The sequence below is a fragment of the Petaurus breviceps genome, unplaced genomic scaffold (assembly GCF_028583685.1).
Source record: "Petaurus breviceps papuanus isolate PSGF00001 unplaced genomic scaffold, PetGlider_PUasm1.0 81, whole genome shotgun sequence".
In the NCBI taxonomy this organism is placed as follows: domain Eukaryota; kingdom Metazoa; phylum Chordata; class Mammalia; order Diprotodontia; family Petauridae; genus Petaurus; species Petaurus breviceps.
The window spans coordinates 6,399,666-6,416,933 of NW_027186546.1; the positions used below are offsets into that span (position 1 = coordinate 6,399,666).

Below are 17,268 nucleotides of genomic sequence, written 5' to 3' on the forward strand. Positions count from 1 at the left end.
GTGATCTGGTCTGATACTCTCATTTTACATGTAACTAGAGTCTGGTGCATGCACAGGCCCTATTAGCTTGCTCAGCTAATGTAACTTCTCACAATATGGAAAGACTGGAAGTTTGTTTCCAGAGAAGCAATGAGTAATAAGAGGTATCCTGGAGAGATTTTGGCACCCACATTTACATTCTGCAACTGGTTCTGGTCAACTGTGGTGAATAGGAAAATCTTTGATTGGCTAAAGAAATATTTTAAAAAGGTATGGCCAAGATTTTTGGCCATTTTCTCTTTAATTTCATTCTGCTGGTGTGACCCCTTTGCCCACAGAGACTAGTTATACAGGTTACAGTGTAGTAAAGGGAAAAGTCTTGGGGTATTCTCCCCTCTGAGCCATATGATTTTGAGAAAAAAGGCCTTGGTCTTTGGGTCTATGTTTGTTCTTTTCTATTTTAGGTGGAGGGAATGGAGTCTCCAACCTTGTGAGTTAGAAAGATCTGGAGGGGACATCAGCAAGCTGGCATTTCAGAGTCTGGGTTTGAAGTCATTGAAGTGTTGATGCCTCAAGGACCAAGAAAAGACTTTATAGAATGACTTTCTGCACCCAGGTCAGAAGCTGAGATGAAGACTCATTCAACAGCTATGCTTCACCTAGACATGAACTTGATGGGAGCAATGCTATAAAGGTACTGAGTTAATTTTGAGTATTCTCTTCAAGACACTTAGCTTATACTTACTTAGAGGAGGAATCTTCCCTTAAGGTGCTGGGGGAAACGTTTGTACATTTGTTCTTAATATTTTTTGAAGTAAATATCTTTTTATGGAATTCCTACAGTTTTAGGACCTAATTAATCCAGGCATTAAATAACTCTTATATACCTGTGGGAATAATTTTCAACTTTTGTTCTCTAAGTTTAGAAAAGCTAATTGATGTAAAGTAGTTAAACTGAATTGGGAAACTAGTCATTGGTATCTAATGGTAAGGAGAACACAGCCATTAGAGGTTCAAGTCAATGGATTAGAGAAGAAAGATACTCCAACCCATCAAGGAACTGTAGAACGCTGAATGGCCAATGTAGCAAGTAGCCTAACTCTATAGGAAATGTAAATATTACTAAAAATGACTAAATACAGATGAGAGGAATGAAGCCCACAGAAACAAAGTGATTTGCTTGTGTCCATATAGTGAAGTGGGAGAGCAAAGATTTGCACTTGGGTTCACTGACTTCCAATTCTACTACTCTATCTACTATACTCTGCTGGCCCAAGGAATTAAAATACTTTTGCTCTAAACTGACACTTTCATAACCTCACCCTCCTACCACCACTTAGCAATAATCTCTGTTCTTTTAAAGTTCACTCCTTCCTGTCTCCATCTTTTGCTGATATCTATGGACCTTCATGCAACTCTCTTCCTTCATAATTCCTTGGCTTCACCTATAACTCCTGTGACTTCTGTCTCCAGGTTACTTCAACAAGGCATAGGAGTAGTTCCACCATAGAAGCCCCTTTCTCTCCCTTCCGTGACATTTCACTGATTTTGCCCCCAGTGCTGGAATTCCTACAGCTTTAGTACCTAATTAATCCAGGTGTTAAATGACTGTCACTACCTGTGGGAATAATTTTCAACTTTTGTTCTCTAAGTTTAGAAAGTGATAATTATTTCAAATAGTCCCATTAATAATCATCTGTCTAAGCATGCATAATAAAGGCTCTTTGTTACCTACTGGTCAAGCACCCTCAAAAACCTGTTGGGAGAGTTTGTGTACAAAAGCCTCACTTTATAAATTACTGCAGGGTCCATCCAACGTACTAGTCCTTTCCACCTCTTCTCATTTGGATGCACACTTGAAGGTTTGCTAAATGTGTGTGTGTGTGTGTGTGTGTGTGTGTGTGTGTGTGTGTGTGTGTGTGGCGGGGGGGGGAGGGTTGATGAAGAGGGTGAGAGTATATCTTTGGACAAATGGTTTTACTAGGGGTATAGATTAGAAGAACTCAGATCAATTAATACATCCAAATCCACTTGAATTTATAAGAGGTAAGTGGCAGAAACAATGAGGGCTCTATTTCTATATAAAAGGTTCAGGAAACTAGTTTGAGGTTTGAAAGAAACAATGGATTTGCCCCTGCTTATCTTTTCTCTCACTGCCCATTGATGTTGGCAAATAGGAGCAATTGAGAGCTCAAAAGCTGAAAAACTAACTATGCTAGCAATTGGGTTGAGCTAGTCAAAAGGAAAGTTTATTATGAAGGAAGAACCCAACTCTCAAGGAAGACCTCAAGACTTTGCCCTTCACCTTTACACTTGCATCTCTTGGAGAGTATAGAAAAGGGCAAGGGATTTCTTTCTCCTCCCAGTCTGCTAGTAGCAGTGGGGTCTCCAACAGAAGCTTATGGTAGCACCCCGTTGACTGGAGTACTGCTGTGGAATCAAACTGGCAAGAAGAATTGAGAACCTGAGATCCTGCCAGGGAGATGGAAGGTAGGCCCCAGAGTCGATTCCCATTACATTTTAATATCAAGAAAAGGGAAAAGGAGCAAAAGCGAGAGGGGAAAAAACCTAGTGAACAGAAGATCCCTTTGCTAATTTTTTATATGTTTCCTGAAGTAATAGGTCTTGTATTAACTAACCTTCATTCAGTGCTGAAGCTGAATTCTCTGAATGAGATTCTCTGGGGGAAATGACCTTTCATACATTGTGAGACTCTGGGCAAAGTGAAAATTCTGTTTGTTTGGATATTTTTTTTTTGGGTGGGGGGGATATAGTTTGGTTCAGTCCTGGTTCAGGCTCAGTGGTAGAACTGAATGAGACACCAGTAGAAAATATAACATCTTGCCAAAAAATTTACAAACAATAGTATGGAAAAGATATTTAGCAAAGATACAGCACTGAGGCAGCTAAACTAGGTGGTTCAGTGGCTAGGGCACTGGGCCTGGAGCTAGGAAGATCTGAGTTCAAATGTGACCTCAGACATACACTAGCTATGTGACTCTAGGCAAGTTATTTAACCTCCATTTCCTCATTTGTAAAATGAGCTGGAGAAGGAAGTAGCAAACCACTCCAGTATCTTTGCCAAGAAAACCCCAAATGAGCCGGACATGAAAAACACCTGAACGACAACAGTGCTGATTTATTTCTGTGCAATTCTCCTCACCGGGTCAGAAGTGTGTGATGAACCTTAGTATCCTGGACCTTAAGTATCAAGGATGGTTTCATTGCTTTTTTAAGGTAAAAATTTGCCTGCTCTTTTTGGAATAAATGTTCTCCTACTATATTGTGTATTTTATAAAGACTTTAATACTTGGTCAGGGATAGAATGGTCAGCAGCCCTTAGGAGTTATTCCTTTTTGGCTTGCCCAAAGGCCAGCTTTTTTCCAAAACAAACTATACCACTTTACAGTCTAGTCAACCTAACCTTGTTTGGGTTCTAACATGATATTCCACATTCCATCTTTGTGCAGGATGTTTCCCCATGCCTCCTCCTTTCAGCCTTTTAGGATTTCCTACAAAGCTCAGATCAAGAGTTTCATCATACATAATACTTTCCTGTTCTCTTGAGCTGCTAGTGTTTCTTACCCTCAGACACCCCCTGCCCCATTTATTTCTTTGTATTTATTTTGTTTATATTTTTGCTTTGACATATATTTTTATCTTTGTTGTTTCCTCCTTTGGAATGGCAAGCTCTTTAAGCCTAGAGACTGCTTCATTTTTGTCATTGTATCAGCACCTGGCACAGTAAAATGAAGGTGCTTAATAAATGCTTTTTGATAGATTAAATCCTCCTATGTAGGTAGGCAAAAGATTTTCATTTTATAGGCAAGGAAACTTAGACTTGTAGAGGTTAGACCTACTTTCCTAAACTGTTGTGAAGATCAAATGAGATAATATTTGTAGAAAGGGCCTCAAACACTGTGTGGCAAATAGTGGGTATTACATAAATGTTCATTCCCTTCTCTTACTTGGCATATCTGAGTTCACATAACTAACAGATGGCAGAACAAAAACACGGTCTTCTACTTAAGAACTCTGATCACTGCAATGATCAATAGTGATTCCAAAGGGCAGATGATAAAAATGCTGCCCACTTCCTGACAGAACTGATAGACTAAATATCTAGAACCAGAAACCCATTTTTGCACCTGGTCAAGATGGGAGTTTTGCTTGTTTTTTTTTTTTTGTGCAATTCTAAAAAAAATTTTTTATTTTTACTTTCAAATTGTTTCTATTCCCTCCCCTACCCACTGTGAATGCAAGAAAAAATACTTATTACATATGAAGTCAGGCAAAATTTATTTCCACATTAGCTATGTGGAGGGGGAGGGCGGTGCAATAAAAATATAGTTAAGAAAACTGCTTTAATCTGCACTGTTAATGCTCTCTCTAGAGGTGGATAGCATTTTTATCTTAAGTTCTTTGGAATCGACCTGGATGACTGTATTAATAAGAGGAGCTAAGTTTATGACTATGCTTGTAGCAAAGTTTTTTGGGTTTTTCCGGGGGGTTGGGGGGAGAAGGATAAAAAAAATGCTTTATAATTGGGAAAACAATAAAACGTAATTTAAAAACCCTAGGTCTTCTGACTCTTAAGGCTTCCCGAAACCTTGTTGCCTCATCAATAAATGTTTCTTCAGAAATCAAAGGAAGGATTTCATTCGCCGCCTTCCAGAGATCCCTCAGACTCGGAAATTCTACGTTACAAAAAAACCAAAACAACCGCACCAGCCCACCCCACCCCGGACAAACAAACAAAAACCAAACACAAAACGGTGTACCAGCACTTCCAGGTGCTGTTACGTCACCTCCAGGGTCTACCTCTCCTGAACTTTACACCCAGGAAAATAGCTGGACTTGCTTTGAGAAAGAAAGGGAAGGCATCGGTGGGCCGGGCTGCGGGGTGAGCGAGTCCAGCGCGCCGCCCCAGGGCACCCCGCTCAGGTCTGGATTTGGCCAGGTGGCCACGGCTACAAGGGAAGGCCCAACAGCAAGTGACTGACGGCTGGCTCTGGCTGGAGAGGGCCGCCACCCGGGAGATGGATTCAGACGCTTTTAGCCCCACAGTGGAAGGGGAGAAGGAGGGAGACATGGGGGCGAGAGGAGGAGAGGGAGGAGGGGGAGGGGGGGGGGGGGGGTGACTGGGGGGGGGGGGGGGTTACTCCAGCTCGCGAGAGTTGGTTCCGAGGAGGCAGCTCTGAGATTCGGGCTCCTGCTCCCGAGTCCCCACCTCCCGGGGAGGCGGAGCGAGGGAGGGGGAGAGAGAGAGAGAGAGAGAGAGAGAAAGAGAGGGAGGAGGGGGGAGCCAGGGAGGAAGTGAGCCGACTGGCAGGCGAGCAGGCACACGCACACTCACACTCACACACAAGCACACCAGCACCCGCACACACGCACGCACACACAGGCGGCTGCAGTCTGAGGGGAGGCAGGAGCCGGCAGCAGCCGAGCAAGCCTCCGAGGGAGCAGCAGCAGGAGGAGAAGGAAGAAGGAAGAAGGAGGAGGAGGAGGAGGAGGAGGAGGTGAGTCCTGCAGAGATGCCCACCTCGCCCAGTCCTCCGGCCCCTCTGTTCCCCACCCCCCTCTCCCGGCACAGCTGCCTCTCTCGTGCCCCCTTACTAGTCCCAACTCTGCTCAGAGCAAGAAGCAGCAGATTTTCTTTGTTTTTTGTTTTTTTTTGGAGGGGGGGGGGCGCCCAGAGAGAGCCTAGCTCATCCCTGCCAAGCTGTAGCTGCAGCTAGGGCCACGGTCCTTCCAGATCCCTGGGGCTGATATTGTTCCTGCCTGTCTGGAGAGGTAACCTGAAGGGTAAGGGAGGTATCTTTGTCCTTCTCTAATGCTTCTTTTGCCTCCCTTCCTCCCCCCTCCATCCTCCCTCTTCCCCGCAAGTCCCTAACATAAACAATTTTCTGTCCCCCACTGGAGTATCTCTTTCCTTCTAACCTCCCCGGTTCCCTCCCCCCCCCCCCCCCCCCCCCCCCCCACCAGCCGCTGTTTGTTTGTTTTAATGGAGGGGATGGATGCTAGGGATAGCTCCCAGTTGTGGGGGCTGCTTGATATGATTTCTAAAAACTGATGCGTCAGATTGCTAAACATTTCACTGATAGAGACCCACAGTAAAAAATCCTCGGACTCCCAAAAGCAGCAGATGTGTCAAAGTCTAGCTTACAAATTCACCCCTTGATCCTGGAACCCTTTATCTTTTCTTTTTTAATAGCACTTTTCAGCCCCTTTCTCCCCTTTTCTTACCCTTAGTAAAGGGGAGACATGGAAGCATTTGGTTGGGTCAGGAGAGGGAAAAAGCTTGGACCCGAGTGTAGGGACCGTGTCATCTTTTAAAAGTTGCCAGATTGATGTCTACAGGACAAACTGTATTCTAAAAGCCAGGTGCTCTTCAGGTTAGCCATGTTAAACTCTGATTTAGAATGTTTTTTTATGAATTCTGTGTCTTAGAGCATTTAAAACAAAATAAAAGATTTGGGTGGGGAGACTGGATTGTATAAAAGTATGATGCTATTGTTTACTTTATTACAAACACGCATAAAACAAATCTTTACCTGCTTCTTATTTTATGATAAGTTGTTGACAGGAACAAATGATTTGAAAATGGCTCGGGTATATCACTTTTCCATGTCTGATTCATGGGGTTTTTTTCCTTCTAAACTTTAAAGTTACTGAGAGATTTCTAGTGTTGTCTTTTTCTGTGCTCTAACACGTCAGGTCACTCTACTTGAAACTTGTCTTTTTTGAAATTCCTCGTTTTATTAGCCAGCTGCAGTTTTTTGAATGTTCTTTGTTTAAAAACTGTACATGACACTGGAAACCCCTTTGTGTTTGGCTAGCCATTCTCTTTGTGTACCTCAGGATATGTACAACAATTAAGCTTATTATACCTCCTTAAAGCCAGCTTTTCACCTTTCAGTAGCTATAGCTTCTCATGTGAATTCAGAGTATAACGTTTGCCTAAAACAAATCTACCCTTGGGTTGGCATCTAATTGGATCTAAATGAATCTAATTCCATTTAAAAGGTGGATAAAATTATGTTACTGTTACTCATTTAGTATAGAAATAACTGATAAAACTTTTAATTTAATTAAGCATGAATTTATGCTCTCCTGGTCAGGGGTTAAGATGGCTGATGGTAGTTTTCAAATTGGTTAATATGGGTCCAAGATTTTTTTTTAAAAAAAGGACATTTTTGTAATGCTTTAAAGTTTGTCAAAGCACTTCACAAACATCTCATCTGATTCTCTCAATGATCCTCTAAAGTTAGTAGTAGAAGTATTAGTATCCTATTTTACAGTTCAAGAAACTGAGGCTTAGAGACCGTAGTTGACTTTCCCATGGTCAAAAAAGTATCTGATGTAGATTTAGAACAGAGGTCTTCCTGACTCCAAGTTCAACACTATGTTCACTACACTAGATTGTCCCTCAAGAAACCAGACGGATATAGTTTTATGCATTGATTTATCTGAATTTTTGAAAGCTGCCCTGTTATCGGAGAATGAAAACCATGGGCTTAATAAAATTATACTAAACATAGGATATTTAAGTCTTTTCTTGCTTTTTGTACCTGACAGAAGAGTTAGAGTTTAGTAGTAACCTTAGCACGGACTTATTTGATTACTCCTCCGCCTCCCCTGCCCCCCAGTAGAATGTCTGTTTGTTTTTGTCTTTGGATCCCCCTGCCTAGCCTGGTGCCTTGTATATAGCAGATACATAAAAAATGTTTGTTGAATTGACTTGACCCAGGCCTAATCACTAAAATGCTAAGCCTCAGTTTTCATATCTGTAAAATGAGAAAGCACTGCCAACCTCACAGGAATATTGCCAAGGTCAAATGAGATACTGTACAGCAAAGTGATAGACAATATAAATGGAAGCTGTTCATTGCATAGGTAATTTTTGTTGTTAAGACAAATAAAAACTCAGGTGACTGGGAGTATTTGTGCAAGCATAGGGTTTCTGTCCATGCCAGTTTTTTTATGCTGAAAGGTTACTTTTGAGAAAGGAGGTAGGTTTCAAGTTCTCAGCACAAAAGAGAAATTGTGCTTTTCAGAAAACTATGTTTTTTAAAACTATTGACTAGGTTCTGATATTTGTCTTAGGTAAAGTGTTTCAGCATAAAGAGTAATGCAAAACCAAACCCTGAAATTGCTCTCTATTTTAGAAGAGTCTTTTGCTTACTGAGATGACAAGGTATAAATCAGGCAAACAATATTGTAATTGTGATTGTGATCATATTAAAATGAGCGGGAAGGACCAGTTATGTTTTGGTTAGAGTTAACATCTTCAGAAACTGTTACTGTACTGCTGTTTTAAATAGGCTGAATTTTGTGAATGGATAGCAAAGCTAGCTTTTAAGGCCTTAAATACAACATAACGTAGTTGCAATGACAGTGTTGCCATTACTTCAAGAATGTAATACCGAATCATTACTTTGTCTTATTTTCTCTTTTTTTCTAAGTAAAAAAAATTTGAACATGGGATTCATGGTACTTGCTTTAGCCTTTGTAGAACCTAAAATCAGTCTCCATAGGAAGAGAGTTTTTAATTGACCAAATGAAATTGTTTCAGGCTAGTCAGATGATAACAAATGAAATGGATGGTCATATTCACAATGATTAATCTTATGTCTGTAGTTTCAGGGAGTTAGTTTGTGCCGGCATTGCTCTAACTAAATTTAGGAACAAAAGGATTAATTTTCCAGGAAGAAGCTTGAAGCAATGAAAGGCCAGATAAGTAACTAATCTTTCAGGTACCTTTAGATGCTAATTCATTTTGGACTTTGCTCTTTGTGGTACAGATAAATAGAATCGTTCCTACTTGTGAGAACCCCTACTGACAGCTGCCAATTTGGATTTAAAACAAGAAATTAGACTTGTTTGGGTATTAACTCTCCTATATCTAATGAAAGTCTTGATTCATTCGTTATTTTGGCTTGCAATTTGTCAGACTATTGAATCTTCAGAATTTTTTAGTTGAACTCTGAAGTTAGAATATTCTTAATAGGTGTATATCAGTGCTTCTGGTTCTTATTTAAACAAATAGATGAATTTTTAAAAAAAGAACTCAAATAGGTTTTCGAATAGTTTCAGAAATGAACTAGTATAAAGGGAAAGGAGTGGGTTTGTATTTCATATCTGGTAACTTTTCTAAATCCTTTCAGACTAGAATAAAAAGTATTCTTTTTTATTTTAATGTTACTTCTAAAGCTTTTAGGATAGTAGATTTTTGTTGTTATTTGTAGTATTGGAATAATACATTGCACCATTGTGATTGGGAGTGGGTGGGTAGGGAACTAATTGTGATTTTTTTCTTCTGAACTAGGAATCAAGAAAACTTCTGTTCAAATCGCATTGTTTTTGATGTGACTACTAGTCAAGTAACTTAAGCTCTCTGAGACAAAGTTTACACAAAATGGGGATAATACCTTTAGTACCTATCTCACTGAGTTGCTGTGAGAAATAGATAATGTTTGCAAATCATTATGTAAATATCAGTTATTTTTATAATAGTAGTTAACTATGTTCTTTCAGTGATGAATTGAAGTAATCCAAAGTCATAGGTAGATGAATCTATTGTTCCTAAGAGCTTAGGGAGTCACAGATCTGCATTGGAAGGTCTTCTAAAAAGTGTCTCCACCAGGAAACTTCCAAATGTTAATAATATTTATAAGTAAGTAGATGCTGGAAAACTTTGCCATTATCTATCATCTCTAGGAATGGGACAAGAGATTCTGTCATCAGTCAGATACTGTGTTTCCATCATTGTTTTTGGCTAATACAAATAAATATAGTGATATCTTAAAAGTCTTCTTGGAAACAGGCTCATTACAAAATCAGCTTGAGAGTGAAGACTTTGAGGGAAGTCCTAGTCTGTTCTGCCTTGGGTATGTTATGGCATAGATTGAGAAGATAAAGAATAACTCTGTCTTAGGTAGAGGCTTATACCCATTGAGACAATATCAAGTCTCTACCCTAGTGCATGGGTTAAGGCTTCCAATGACCTGATCCCCAGGGAGTGGGGAAGACTTGTTTGACTTTCTTACTGCAGGGAGAGGGCTGATTTGCTACGTTGCCTGGAAGGGAGATGTGGGAAGAGAAGGGAAGAAATCTGTGTACTGGGATATAGATCCCTATACTTCTATCATCATTTCTACTAGTAGCAATGAAATATCTCTCAAAGTGTGCCATTAGATTGCATCCCATTGTTAGTGGAGGTGTTAAGACTCAGTGTGGGTCTTTAGAGAGTTTGTAGCCTAGTTGAAAAATCATGGAGATGAAAAGGATTTCAGCAGTGAGATTAACCTCCTACTTCTTTCTGTAACATCTCAGTAGATTCAGGGGGTTTGTTTAGATGACCTCTGGGGGGTATCTTCTAATTTGGAGACAATTACTGCTAGGTGTCACAGTGGATAGAGAGCCCTGGACCTGGAGTCAGAAAGACTCGTGTTCAGATGGCACCTCTCAGATGCTTGCTATCTGTGTGATCTTGGGCAAGTAATATAACCTCTATAAGCCTCAGTTTGCTCATTTCTGAAATGGGGATAACAATAGCATTTTCCTCTCAGGATTGTTGTGAGGATAAAATGAGGTAAGATTTGTAAAGTACTTAGCACAGTGACTTGTACACTGTGTTTAAGAGGTACTCATTAAAAAAATTCTTATATCTGGAAGCACCTTCAGGGTTTAGACCTGACTTTATTTGTGTGAAAATTGTTTTGTGGGATGGCTAGGTGGCACAGTGAATAGAGCACTGGCCCTGGAGTCAGAAGGTCCTCAGTTCAAATCTGACCTCAGACACTAAACACTAGCCATGTGACCTTGGGCAAGTCACTTAACCCCAATTGCCCTGCCTTCCCCCCTCCAAAAAGTAAAAAAATAAAGAAAAGTGTTTTGTAATTGTGTTCATATAGTTCCTGGGTTTGTTTTGGCAGGTAGAGTTCCAAATATTTTCTAATGTCTACAGTAACTTTAAATGGAATTTCTCTTTCTATTTCCTGCTATTGGGCTTCGTTAGAAATATTTAGGAGTGCTGAGGATTTGTGTGGGTTTATTTTATATCCTTCAACTTTGCTAAATTTATTTATTATCTCAAGTAGTTTTTTTACTTGATTTTCTAGGATTCTCTAAGTATATCATCATATCATCAGCAAAGAGTAATAACTTAGTCTCTTCTTTGCCTAATCTGATTCCTTTGATTACTTTTTCTTCTCTTATTGCTACAGCTAACATTTCTAGTACCAAATTGAATAACAGGGGTGACAGTGGACATCCTTGTCCACCCCCATCTTATTGGGAATGCTTCTAGTTTATCCCCTTTACATATAATACTTGCTGATGGTAGATAGATGCTACTTATTATTTTAAGGAAGGCTCCATTTATTCCTATGCTTTCTAGCAACTTCAGGGTTGATCTAACCTAGGTGCTCTTAACCTGAACTTTGGCAGTCTGGTCCATGACAAAAATGTTAGGAACCCCTGGGCTAGATTTTAAAGCAACTTCACCTTATTTTATAGATGAAACTGAGGCCCCTAAAAGTTGTGACTTGTCCACTTGTCCCACAACTCGTTAGTGTCAGGTTCTTGCTTCCCAAACCAGGATTCTTTCTACTCTTCTTTCATTAATATGATTATCCTGCAGGTTCAAATGTGTGTGATTGGCACGCTGCTTTGTTCTTTCCCTCCTCTTCTCCAATATTCTCCCTCCCCATATAGAGATAGCCTATTTTGAACTCTTAGAATAGCTTCATGTCTCTCTGTTTAACTATAAGCTTCTGGAAAGGTGAGGAGGTCTTATTTATCTCCTGTTTTCCTTTCTTCCTAGAATGGTGCTTTGAACATAATAGAACCCCAGTAAATGTTTGTAAAATGAAATCGACTCTCTATCCTAAATTAATCTTCACAACAACCCTGTGGGTCAGGTGGCAGAATACCCAATTTACAGAAGAAATGGAGACATAGAGAGACTTGCTCATGATCATGTAAAGTAGTCCCAGGTCTGAGACTTAAAACTCCCATTTAATGATTTCTATTCAAGTATATTTTCCATCAGAGAGGAATATGATACATTAGAAAGAGCACTGGATTGGGAGTCAGAGGACCTGGGTTCAAATCCTACTTTGGTTATTTATTACATGTGTAACCTTAGGCAAATCATTTCATTTCTTTGAACTTTGGTTTCCTTAATTGTAAAGTGAGGGGGACTGAATAAAACAGACTTTAAAGTCCCAGCTTTAAGTCTATGATCCATTTCTCTTCTTCAACATATATTTTGAACTCTTTTCTTTCCTACTTGGTTAGGATTCTTGTGAGCCATTCAGGTAGCTTCTTGTGACCATTAGCAAGCATTTGGGAGATAATGAGACAGTCGAGAAGCCTTTCCCAATCCCCCTTAATGCTAGTACCTTCCTTCTAAGATTAGCTCATATTTATCCTGTATATAACTTGTATGTACATAGTGGTTTGCCTATTGTCTTCTCCATTAGACTGTGATCTCATTTTTTTCCTGTCTTTGTATCCCCAGCACTTAGAATAGTGCCTGACATCCAGTAGGTGTTTAATAAATGTTTGTTGACCTGAATGAGCATTTATTATGTTTCTTATGCTGAAGAAGGTCTAGATACAGCTCTATATTTCTTATCTTGCTTAATTAAGTTCAGTAAACATTTATTTATTTTTAGTTTCAACATTCACTTTTATAAGATTTTGAGTTCTAAATTTCCCCCCTCCCCAAGACAGCATGCAATCTTATATAGACTATATATATATGATCATATTAAACATTTCCACATTAGTCATGTTGTGAAAGAAAAATCAGAACAAAAGGGAAAAACCATAAGACAGAAAAAACATAAAAAGTAACAAAAAAAGGGAAAATAGTATGCTTCAATCTTCATTCAGACCCCATACTTCTTTCTCTGAATGTGTATAAGCATTTTCCTTCATGAGTCTTTTGGAATTGTCTTAGATCATTGCATTGCTCAGAAGACCTAAGTCTTTTGGAATTGGCTTAGATCATTGCATTGCTCAGAGGAGCTGTCTTAACAAAGTTGATCATTACACAATATGGCTGTTTCTCTGTACGGTGTTCTCCTGGTTCTGCTTACTTCTCAGCAAGCATTTATTAAATGCCTACAGTATGAAGTGAACTATGCTTGACTCTAGATATAAAAAGACAAAAGAATCAAAGTCTCTGTTTGCAAGGATCTTACAAAGCAATATACAGTAATTTCAAGAGGGAGATAGGTAACACCTAGGATGGAGGTGGGATGGGGAGGAAATCAGTAAAACCATCTGGAGGAGGCACCAGGAATCATGCTTTGAAGGAAGCTAGAGAGTCTGAGGTAGAGATGAAGAGGAAGAGCACTCCAGACTAGGGGGATTATTTGTGCAAAGACAGGAATGTAGGATTTGGAATATCATGGACAGACAAATGTGACTAGAATAAAGAGTAAATTAAGGGAAGTAATATGAAATAAGACTAGAATGGTGTGTGGTAGCAAGATTATGAAAGGCAATAGGTGGAGCAATGGATAGAGCACTTGGCTTGGAATCAGGAAGACTTAATCTATATGAATTCAAATGCAGCCTCACTTACTAGCTGTGTGACCCTGGGCAAGTCACTTAACCTTGTTTGCTTTAGCTCCTCATCTGTAAAATGAGTTGGAGAACTCGGAAATGGCAAACCATTCCAGTGTCTTTGCCAAGAAAACTCCCCAAAATAGGTTCATGAAGATTTGGATACAACTGAACAGCATCTGGGTTATTAAGGCTCAAATTCTAAAAACATCTTTTTAAGGTGCAAATTTTATCCTCCTAATAGAGATGGAGAAACTGAAGAGGTGTGAAGTAGCCCAGGTTTCAAGAGACAAGTTAGTGGGAGAGCATGAATTATGATATAGTTTTTTTCTTTTTAAAAGCTAATATTCTAGTATAGAGGATGACAAATAACTATAATATAAACTAGAGGATAAGTATCTAGAAGAGGCAAGATGATATGAAAGATTTGAGATATTAGGGGGAATTAAAGGAAGTTTCATATAGTCATAGGAAAGCAGAACTTAGGTCTCCTGACTATTTCAGCATGTTGATTCAGTCTTTTAAAAGGTTCTATGGGGGTAGTTAGGTAGTTCAGTGGATAGATCAATCTCCCTGGAATCAGGGGGACCTAAGTTTAAATTTGACCTCAAAAACTAGCTGTGTGACTCTGGATGAGTCACTTAACTCCAGTTGCCTCCAAAAATAAAAAGACTCCGTGGTCTTGAACAAGTTACTTAACTTTCCTCAGTTTCCCCATCTATAAAATGAGGTCCCTTCCAGCTCTATATTATATATTATAGATAATCCTATGTATTCTACTGAAGTCTTCCCTGATTTCTCACCCTGCTTCCTGCACATAACACTTTGTATTGTGATTCTCAAAGGCTTCCTCAGGATGATAATGTGTAACATGGCTATCTGGATTGGTCTTTTATTCTGCTACTCCACTCTCAGTTTCTGGAGGAATTCTATATCTCTTCCAGCAGCAAGCACAGTATGCTCTTAAAATGTCTCACATTATAGTCCTATGTTTCTTGATTGATCAGTTTGTTGACTGATTTTACAATCCTTTTATCTTGTAGAGCAGGGTTCAGAAACATCTCCAATTTTGTGCCATAAGGTAGTAAAAGGCAGAAAATAAAGGTGTATTAGCAAGAGGTGCTACCATCAAAAATTACCTTTGGTTCCTTGGCACCAATCACATTGGCCATCTTGTACTTCCTAGACAGTATTAAGATCAAAATTCCTGGGTTAATTTTTTAATTCCCTGATCACGCTGACTTAGCTTAACCCAAACTTCAGAGGAAGATATTTCTATAATCTTAATTCCTGTAAGGATGAAAAGGTCCATAGAAGTACTACACTTATGAAGCACTATACAAAATTAATTGGCTATACACGGTCCTTGCCTTCCAGCAACCTACATGCAAAAGTGGATATTATTACTCATATGTTCTATCTCTAATGAGATCTAGTAGAGGAGGATCAGATAAATATCATTAATAGTACAAATTTATTAATAGGTATAGGTTCTCTGAATTTGTGAGGCTGAGGATTGGGAGTTGGGATTTGGTAATAGTAAAGGTATTTGACCCAGAAGTGGTTAGATTACATATGAAAAAAATCTCTCTTAATACCTGTGATTTAGAGGAATGGCAGATAGGCTTGTGGATCTGTTTGTTGTCTGTCTCTTTTAACTTGTTAAGCTCTAAAAAAAGACTATTGTTCTCAACTTGAATAAAAAAATAAAGATGAGGGAAAAAAAGAGGAAGGTATTAAAAATGGAAAGTGAGCAAAGATTTGTTGAGATGCTTTATAGTAATATTTTTTTAAGGAAACAGAGTTTTATGCTTCTTGTTCATCCTTTGTTCTTGAAGAGGACCAGTGACATCTGGAAGGTGATGTCTTGACTTGCAAATGAATTGGATTTAAGTGAGGCAGAGCTGTGCTCTGTGTATCAGCCTCACTCTCTCCTCAGAGACATCTGAGTCCAGTGGTGAGATGTAAGAGAACTGGCGATGGCCCAGCTTTATGCTTCAGAACTGATAAGAAGCGGTAAAGTAGTAGTATTACTTCCTATAAGGTTGTGATCTCTCAAAGCTTCACAAGGAGGTTGTGTTATGGTGAGTCATTTTTGTGAGCCACTTGTGAAATGTTTGTCTCTTGTAACATTTTGGCTTTTTTTTTTTTGGTGGGGGGAAGGCAGGGCAATTGGGGTTAAGTGACTTGCCCAAGGTCACATGGCTAGCAAGTTTTAAGTGTCTGAGACCAGATTTGAACTCAGGTCCCCCTGACTCCAGGGCCGGTGCTCTATTCACCGCACCACCTAGCTGCCCCTATTCTGTTGTTTAAGATTTTCTTTTTAAAAGCAAGCTGACTAAAATTGTACTGTAAGGGGCGGCCAGGTAGCACAGCGAGTAAGAGCACCGGCCCCAGTGTCGGGATGACCTGGGATCGAATTCGGGCTCAGATGCTTAGCACCCACCCAGAATCACCTGGCCGTGTAACCTTGAGCAAAGTTACTTAACCCCAATTGCTTAAAAAAAAAATGGTACTGTAAGATAAGAATCATAGAACTATTATCCTCTTTATCCTTGTGTTTGTTTGTAGACCACAGTCCCCTTGTTGGGGCTCCATGCTACCACTTAGAAACCTCAGAAACCCCCCTCTCTCCACTACCACTTACTAACTTCTTTCCAACTTGCTGACAATACTATTCCCCTATAATTTTTTTTTCCTTTTTAGTCATAACCCATGATTGCATGGACATATATTCCTTAGCCAGAGATGGGACAGACTTTTTTTCTCTTGTGAGTTTGGAAAGAATTCCAAGTACATCATCGATCCTATTGGTGTTCTTAATAATTGGTACAGCCAGAAAGAGTTGGTGAATCTAAGAATAGGATGAGGCCTTAAAGACCCTTTTTTCAATCCCCTTTTTTCTGGACACTCTCTTACCCAAACTTCGTTGTCTCCAAAATGCTCTGCTTGCTTAAATGTCTGTTGAATCAAATCAAATTGAATTTTTATAGACCAGGAAACTGAGGCTCAGAAGGGTTGTGAACTTCCCTTAAGCAAATTATTTTGTATCTGTTTCCTTCATTTTTTAATATGTTTGTCCCTTCCACAGCTAAAATTCTATGGCTTTATTAGGTAACATTTTAATAGTTCTTGAAAGCTTTGGTGGAAGCTGATATTTGGTACTTTTACTATGGGATAGAAATCCCTTAGCTTGAGGGCGGATACTGACATGATAAATTGCCTCTTACTTTCATCTTTGTGGAGGAAATACAGATTGCAAGAATAAAAGAACACACAAATCTTCCTTTAACTTTTTTCTGCATGTAATGTCTTTGAACTTTCTTTGCCCAGCTTTATCAATACTTCTCTTCAATCCTTCTCCCATATCTTCCTTTTGTTCTATTCCCACTGCTACTGTTGTGGTTCAGGACCCTCATTATCATTACCCTAGACTCTCATTGTCTTATTAGCTCTTCCCTCTGCATCACCTTTCCAGACCAGCCTTCACACAACTTCCAGTCTTCTTTTGACGCATTGGTTTGATCATATTGTCCACTCAGTCAAAAATTTCCATTGCTTCATGTTGTCTTCTAGATGAAATATAAGCTCCTTAGCCTGACATTCAAGGTTCTGACCTATTTTTCCAGACTTAACTTAAACTGCTCCCCTTCATGCACTCCCCTTTCCAATTATTTGTTTTCCTCATATTTTCCTCTCCTGCCTTTG

The 17,268-nt window shown here is 39.4% G+C and overlaps 1 protein-coding gene across 3 annotated transcripts in view; it reads left to right on the plus strand.

Moving 5' to 3' along the window:
- Nucleotides 1-5,208: 5,208 nt before the first annotated feature.
- LOC138176129 (serine/threonine-protein kinase 38-like) overlaps nucleotides 5,209-17,268 on the plus strand; it is a 120,918-nt gene continuing 108,858 nt past the window's right edge. The window contains exon 1 of one of the 3 annotated variants that reach the window (XM_069106890.1): nucleotides 5,209-5,498. The gene's annotated coding sequence lies outside the window, so the exon portion shown is untranslated. Of the gene's footprint in view, nucleotides 5,499-5,604; nucleotides 5,785-17,268 lie in introns of those variants that run through there. The other 2 variants (XM_069106889.1, XM_069106888.1) reach the window with 2 other exon arrangements.